General features: G+C 34.5%; 1 pseudogene; it reads right to left on the bottom strand.

Moving 5' to 3' along the window:
- Positions 1–3,651: 3,651 nt before the first annotated feature.
- On the bottom strand, positions 3,652–4,229 carry LOC103210372 (annotated as a pseudogene).
- Between the last annotated feature and the right edge of the window lie 4,509 nt (positions 4,230–8,738).

Below are 8,738 nucleotides of genomic sequence, written 5' to 3'. Positions count from 1 at the left end.
CATTGTACCAATACCAGGGAATTTTGACTACTCTGGGTGTATAGTAGGTTTTGAGATCTGGCAGTGTGAGACCTCCTACTTTGTTCTTCTTCTTAAATAATGTTTTGCTTATCCGAGGTCTCTTTCCATTTCATACAAAGTTAGTGACTGATTTTTCCATATCCTTAAAAAATGCTGATGGAATCTGGATTGGGATTGCATTGAATGTATAGATTGCTTTGGGTAGAATTGACATTTTCACAATATTTAATCTTCTTATCCATGAGTATGGTATGTTCTTCCTTTTATGTAGATCTCTTATGGTTTCTTGAGGTAGTTTTTTATATTTTTGTTTGTACAGGTCTTTTGTGTTCCTTGTAAGATTTATTCCCAAGTATTTTATTTTTTTAGTAGCTATTGTAAATGGTATTGATTTCATTATTTCTTTTTCAGCAATGCCTTTCCTGATGTAGAGGAATCCACCTGATTTTTGGATGTTGATCTTGAAGCCTGCCACAATGCTAAATCTCTCAATTAGTTCCAGTATATTTTTAACTGAGTCTCTTGGGTTTTCTAGTTATAGGATCATATCTTCAGCAAATAGAGATAGTTAGACTTCTTCCTTACCAATTTGGACACCTTTGACATTCCTTTCTGGCCTTATTGCCCTAGCTAGGACTCCCAATAAAATGTTGAATAGAAGTGGTGATAGAGGGCATACTTGTCTGGTTCCAGTTTGCAAGGGGAATGGTTTTAGTCTTTCTCCATTGAGAATAATGTTGGCTGTTGGATTTGCATAGATGCCCTTTATTATTTTGAGGAATGCCCCTTCTATTCCTGTTTTGCTGAGAGTTTTGATCGGGAATGGGTGTTGGATTTTAGCAAATGCCTTTTCTGCATCAATTAATATGATCATGTGGTTCTTTTTCTTTGTTTTATTTATGTGGTAGATGATGGTGACTGTTTTTCTAATGTTGAACCATCCTTTCATAACTCATATGAACCCCACTTGATCATAATGAATGACTTTTGATATGTTTTTGGAGTCTGTTGGCTAGGATTTTGTTGAAGATTTTTGCATCTATATTCATGAGGGATATTGGTCTGTAGTTTTCCTTTTGAGTGATGTCTTTGCCTGATTTTGGTATCAGGATTATGCTTGCTGCATAAAATGAGTTAAGGAGGATCCCTTCCTTTTCTATGTTTTGGAATAGTTTGAGTAGAATTGGTGTCACTTCTTCTCTGAATGGTAGAATTCTCCAGAGAAACTGTCTGGAACAGAATTTTTTTGTTGTTGTTGTTGTTCCTGGTAATTTTTTGATTAACTCTTTAATTTCTTCTTTTGGTATGGATCTGTTCAACTTTTCCACATCAGTCTGTGTTAGTTTAGGTAAGTAGTGTTTCTAGAAATCTTTCCATTTCTTCCATATTTTCAAATTTGTTGGAGTACAGTTCTTTATACTGTCCTGATGTTATCTTTTTTTTTTTTTTTTTTTTTTTTTAAATTTCAGTTGGTTCTTTTTTGATGTCACCCATTTCATTTATTCAGGTTATTTGTATTTCCTCCCTCTTTTCCTTTGTGAAATTTGTCAGGGGTTTGCCAATTTTATTAATCTTTTCAAAAAAACTACTTCTCATCTTGTTGGTTTTTTTCTATTGCCCTTCTATTTTCTGTTCCATTAATTTTTGTTTCAATCTTTATTATTTCCTTTCATCTGTTGACTATAGGATTTTCTTGATGTTCTTTTTCTAATTGTTTGAGATGTTTATTTAAAATGTAGATTTTTGCTCTTTTTTCTTTTTTGATGTGTGCATTTATTGCTATAAATTGGCCCCTGATCACTGCTTTTGCTATGTCCCAAAGATTTTGGTATGTTGTGCTTTCATTCTCGTTTGATTCAAAGAATTTTTGAATTTCATTTTTGATTTCTTCTTTTACCCAGTCTTTCTTAAGGAGGGTGTTGTTCAGTTTCCATGTGTTTACAATTTTTCCATTGATCTTCCTATTGTTGATATCTAATTTGATAGAATTATGATCTAAGAAGATGCTTTGCAATATTTCAATGTGTTCAAATTTATTAAGACTTGCTTTATGGCCTAACGTATTGTCTATCAGGGAAAATGTTCCATGTGCACTGAAAAAGAATGTATATTGTCCTGTTGTTGGTTGAAGTGCTCTGTAGATGTCTATAAGGTCAAGGTGGTGGATTGTCTCGTTGAGCTCTTCTGCATCTTTGTTGAATTCCTTTCCAGTTGCTCTGTTATTTAAAGTTGTGTATTAAATCTCCCACTATGACTTTGAAATCATCTATTTGCCTTTTCACATCTTTTAAAGTCTAATTTATGTATTTTGGGGCACTTTCATTGGGTCCATAGATATTTATTATGATTATATCTTCTTGTTCAATTGATCCTTTAGTCATTATATAATGTCCTCCTTTGTCTTGTATACGAGCTCTGGTAGTATAATGCCTAAGGTAATTGACTGCTAATCAGAAGGCTGGTGGTTCAAACCCACCAGCCACTCCTTGGAAGGAAGGTTGGGCAATTTACTTCCATAGTGATACTGCCTCAAAAATGCAAGGAAGAGTTGCCATGAGTCAGGTCTGCCTTGATGGCACATAACAACAACTGTCTTTTATGGTGGCTTTTGTCTTAAAGTCAATTTGATCAGAAATCAATATTACTACTCCTGCTCTTTTATGCTTGCTATTTGCTTGATGTATCTTTTCACAGTCTTTGATTTTTAGTCTATTTTTGTCTTTTTCTCTAAGGTGTGTCCCTTGTAGACTGCATATTGATGGGCTTTATTTGCTTATCCAGTCTGTAACTCTCCATCTCTTGAATGGTGGATTTAATCCATTAACATTCAGTGTAATTATCGACAAGTATGAATTCTTTTCTGTCATTTTGTTATGTGTTTTTTCGTGATGTCCCTGTTTTCTTTGTTCCATATTATTTTCTTTGTTGAGCTCATTATGTTTATGAGTTGTGTTATCATTTCCTTTGTTGTTGTGGTTTAGTATTTGCTGAATATTTGTGCTTGTCTTCTTTTTTATTGTGATGTAAAGGTATACCATTTTCTTTGAAGTTACCTTGTTATTTATAATTTTCTCCCTGAGTTTCGAACAGTCCATTCTATCTTGCAACTCTCTTGACTTCTACACCACTTAGTTCTGTAAGTACACTATTTTTTCCCTCTTTCTGGTTTGTAGTGTCTTTGTTTGCCAATTGGTTCCCTGTTTATAATTTTTAAGTTTATTTTACTTTGGATACTTCCATAACTGGGCTGGTTTCAGAGCTATGTCATCATGCGTATTAATGGTGGGTTGTTATTTGGTATTATTGGTTCCTGTTCAAAGGACTTCCTTTTGTATTTCTTGTAAGGTTGTTGTGGCTTCTGCTTATCTGGAAATCTCCTAATTTCACTATCATATTTGAGGGACAATATGGCTGGGTATGTAATTCTTGGTTGGAAATTTTTCACTTTCAATATTTTATATATATCATACCATTGCCTTCTTGCCTGCATTGTTTCTGCAGAGAAATCAGAGCTTAGTTTTTTGTTTTTGTTTTTGTTTTTGTTTGGGGGGGCAGATAAAGGCTTACTTTATCAAATGACTGATAATGTAACTGCCAAGGCCACTACGTACAGACAAGAGAGGGGGAGCTTTATTTTTTGGTCTCTTCCTCCTTAAACAGATTCTTGATGATCTCCTCTTTCTTGGCCTGGAGCCGCTCCTCATGGTGGTTTCGTGCTTCCTGTGGGCCTCAGCCTGGTCAGGCAGGAGCTTCTTGCAGACCTTGTCTGCCTTCAGCTTGTGGATGTGTTCCATGAGAATACACTTGTTCTTGAATACGTTCCCCTTCACCTTCAGGTATAGGCTATGGTACATGTGGTGGTCAATCTTCTTAGATTCATGGTATCTTCTGAGCAGCCAGCATAGAATTCTCATCCTCCTCTTCTAGCTCACCTTCTCTGGCATTCAAGCATTGGTAGTACACTTTCTCTTACCTATGCCCATATATCTACCCTTCTGGTGGGCTAAGGTATTTTTCTGAAATCGAGCCCAAGAATGGACAGTCACAGGCTTGTGGATGATTAGGCCATCTTTGATCAGTTTCTGGATTTGCTGATGAGAGTTGATGTTGGCTGTTTCTTTGGTCTCATTGTGGTCCAAGCAGACCTTCTTCTTGCCACAGTGGAAGACACTGGAGGCAAGCCTCTTCTGAAGCCTGGGCATACTCATGGCTGTGGTTGCAGTGTTGAAAGACCAGAGCTTAGTCTTACTGATTGCTTTTATATGTAAGTTTTCATTTTCCCATGCTGCTTTCAGGATTCTTTCTTTGTCTTTGGTGTTGGCGAGTTTGATTATGATATGTCTTGATGATTTTTTTTTGGCGTATATCCTGTTTGGAATTTATTGGGCTTTCTGAATGGATATATTTTCACCTTTCATCATTATCAGAGAAGTGCTCTTCCAACATATCTTGGACAATTTTCTCAGTGATTTTATCTCTCTCTTCCTGTTTTGGAATACCAAATGCACATAGGTTATGTCTTTTGTTGATATTCCACATGACTCATAGGCTTTCTTCATTTTGTTTTGATCTGTTTTTTTTTTTTTTTTTTTTTTTTTCTGATTGAGCTCTTTCCAAAGAATTATTCAGGTATTTGTCTTCAATCACATTAATTCTGTCTTCCATCAATTCTACTCCTTTTCCTCCTTTGTCTTTTCAATATTATTAATTTATAAACATTTAGTGTTAATCTTCTGGATTTCCATCTGTAGATTGTGTATCATTTCTAATTTTTCATTTATTTTGTGATTTTGTTCTTATATTTTCTTCTGAAATTGTTCTAGGGTTTTTGCTGTGTTTTTTTCCAGTTTGTCAGTGTTTTCCTTGATCTGTCTCTCAATCCATTGAAAGTACATAAATATAATTCTTTTGAACTCTTTATCAGGGAGTTTCAATGCTATTTCTTCCCGGGAATGTTTTCTGGTTCTATATCCCACTCCCTTGTTTCTACTGCTAGATCTTGCTTCTTTGTGTGGGCTATGATGGTCTGTTATCTCTGAGACATTGTGACTTTGCTGTAGTTACATTTAATTGGTGATTGCACTTTGGAGTGTTTCAATCAATATTTTCTTTTTTTTTTTTTTTTTGCCGTATATGAGTATGGAGGGTTCTATGTTCTTTTATTCTGTAGTTGGAAGCACTTATGCACTCACCACCTGTCTACTGGTAGGTGTGATAGAGAATGATAACAACTGCATTGGGCTCTGTTAACTGTTTGTGAGAAGCAATTAAGAGGAGTCAGGCTCTTATTTTTGGTCATGTGCCATTGGCCAGTTGGTGTTGAAGGAAGTGGTAGCTCTCACTCAGTGGAGCTACAGGAGGTGTAGTTATGGTTGGGTCATATGGGCGTGGTTGATCTCTCTCTCTCTCTCTCTGTTAGACTAATACAGCAATCAAAACACCATTAAAAAAGTAAAAGGAAAAGAACAAAAAGAATGCACTGCATAAAGACACAGGAACAAATGTCAACAAATAGAAAAAAAGAAAGGAAAATTTTTAAAAAAGGAATAGCAATAAATGAGAGAAAATATTTAAAGAAACATTTTAGAAAGTCAAAAGAAAAATGAATAGAAAAAGAAAAAAAACAGTGAATATTATTTATATTTTAGAGTTTTTAATATTTTTGTGCATTTAGCATATTAAATTAGAATTTAGAGACTAATTCTTTTGTCACAATATTTTTCTTAGTAGTGTAGATAATTTATGAATTATATTGTGTAGTGGAAGTTTATTTCAAAGCACCACATATTAATATCTCTAAAGTTATTTTTCTCTAATCAGAGCACAACCTGCTCTATTTAGGCTTTAACTAAATTAATTTCCCAATCTTTGAATTCAATGAGGCCCTAAAAGAGATAGTACTTATTATCTCTGTTTTATACTTGTTACATTTTCTTGATGCCTTGGATCCTGTCAGTATATCCGGATTTAGAGTAAATATTAATTCAATAGCTCATCTTTAATCTGGCAGGAAATCTGACAGTTCAGATAATTCTAAAGATAAGCATCTTTGTAATCTTTGGCCAAGGATTTCAGAATGAAATAACATTCTGCAAAGCTCATTTTTAAAAAATTTCCCCTGTGGGTTTTTTTCTTATAGAGGTGTCTTTGGTGCTACCATATGTCTTACTTACTTTCAAATTTCATGGACAAATCATAATTCCTTCTTTGAATCTGTTATTGTTAAGGTTGGTTGGATGATATTTTGCTGGCTCTGGAAGCCAATTTATCTTCACTTTGACAATAACAAAAACACAATGCCACTACATCATGGATGTAATGTAAAGTTATAAACAGCATGGTAGAGATCCATAGAAATACTGTGTGCAAAATTTCTACTATACAAGGAAACAAAAATATCAAATAAATTTTAGATGCTTATTGATTTTTAGTCATATTTGTAGTAGTCATAAAGATTTTCTAACTGATCTCCTACAAGAAAAAAAAAAAAAAATACATTCATCTGAACAGACTGAAGTGAGTAGAAAAATACCAATTTCTGTGTCTTCAGGATCCTCTTCATCTTTTGAATGGAAGCCATGTTCTTTCCGGACATCTCCCAGACACTGATTGACCATGATCAGCATACTAGCACCTGAGTATTTGGCACAAAGTAAATTTGTCTAATTGGCATTTTTTTCCTTCTAGAACTCCTCACTGGATTGCCCAATATGATATATATATATATATAAGGCTATCTGTGACTGTCCCTCACCAATCCTGCTCCCTTTCTACTCTTCTTTCACAAATGTGAAATATTTCATGGTATGAAGATTAAGTTTTCAAATTCTTCCACTTTTTATCTTTCATAAGCATTACCTCCAATTAAAATAGTTTTTAAAAGTCTTTTGTTGTCATATATATATATAATATTTTCCAGTATTTTTATATGTACAATTCAGTGACACTTATTACATTCTTGTTATACAGCTGTACCAACATCCTTTCCAAAATTATTCCATTACCATCAACAAAAACTCAGCGGTCTGTATGCAATGACTTCCACTCCCCCTCTATTCAATGCATAATAACTACTAATGAACTTTGGATTCAAAACAATTGTCTTTTTCATATAAGTGTGATCATACAATATTTTTCCTTTTGTGACTGATTTTACTCAATATATTTTCAAGTTTCATTCATAGTGAAGCATTTCTCCTTACGGTTGAGAAAAATTCCATTATATGTTTATAGACCACCACTTATCTCTCAGTTTTTCATAATGCTGTGGCTTGTGTGCTGCTGTGCTTCTGGAAGTTGTGACACTATTATTTCAAAATCCATCAGGATTACCCATAGTAGACATGTTTAAGCAAAGCTTCCAGACTAAAAAAAAAAAAAAAAAAAAAAACTAAAAATACGACAGGGGAAGAACTAACTCTTAAAAACAGAGTTGACCTTAATGACATAGGTAGAGTAAATTTGGGCCCTTCATTTGCTGATGTGGCACAACACAAAATGAGAAGAAACACATCCATTAATAATCAGAACATGGAAAGTGCAATGGAATATATGAATTAAGGAAAATTGGTTGTTGTTTTTGTTGTTATGTGCTGTCCAGTCGGACCCGACTCATAGCAAACCTTCCTTGGGTTTCTGAGGCAGTATCACTAGGGAAGTAGATTGCCCCTTCTTCCTTCTGAAGAGTAGCTGGTGGGTTTGAACCACCAGCCTTCTGATTAGCAGTCAAGTGCCTTAGGCACTATGCTAATTGATAGGTGTCAAAAATTCAAGGAAACACACAAAGATCAATATCCTAGGCATTAGGTAGGTGAATTGGACTATTATTGGACATTTTGAATTGAACAGTCATAGGGCCTACTATGACATAAATGGAAATTGAAAAGGAATTGTGTTTCAATCACCATCAAAAAGAGCATTTCAAAATCTATCTAGAAGTGCAATGCTGTAGATGATAGGATAATTTCAGTACACCTACAAGGAAGAGCAATTAATACTACTATTGTTCAAATCCACCAGCCACTCCTCGGAAGGAAGGTTGGGCAATCCTACTTCCGTAGTGATACTGCCTCGGAAACCCAAGGAGGGATCGCTATGAGTCGGGGCCGACTCGATGGCAAATAACAACAACAACAACAACATTATTCAAATTTACACATCAATCACTAAAGCTAAAGATGAAGAAATTAAAGATTTTTAATAACTTCTGCAATATGAAATTGACCAAAAATGCAATCAAGATGTATTGATAATTACTGGTGATTGGAATGCAAAAGTGAGAAACAAAGAGGAAGCATAAGTAATGAAAATATTGTCTTTTTGATAGAAATGGAACCAGAGATCACATGATAGAATTTTGCATGATCAGAGGTATTCATTGAAAATACCTTTTTAAGCCACATAAATTATGATTATACACATTGAACTCACCAGACGAAATGCAGGAATCCAATCTCCTACATCTGTGGAAATAGGTGATGAAAAGCTCAACATCATCAGTCAGAAAAAAGCCAGGGCCAAATGTGGTTCAGATCATTAACTGATCCTAGTTAGTTTAAGTTGAAGTTGAAGAAAATAAAAAGAGGTCCATGAGAGCAAAAATGTGACATTAAGCATATCCTACCTGAATTTAGGGATCATCTGAAGAACAGATTTGATGCACTGAACACCATTGAAAAATAACCAAATGACAGGAAAGAAAGAAAAAACACAATGGA

Source organism: Orycteropus afer, unplaced genomic scaffold, assembly GCF_000298275.1.
Source record: "Orycteropus afer afer isolate SDZICR_OR568_19922 unplaced genomic scaffold, OryAfe1.0 scaffold00602, whole genome shotgun sequence".
Classification (NCBI taxonomy): domain Eukaryota; kingdom Metazoa; phylum Chordata; class Mammalia; order Tubulidentata; family Orycteropodidae; genus Orycteropus; species Orycteropus afer.
This window is presented reverse-complemented; position numbering and strand designations above follow the sequence as displayed.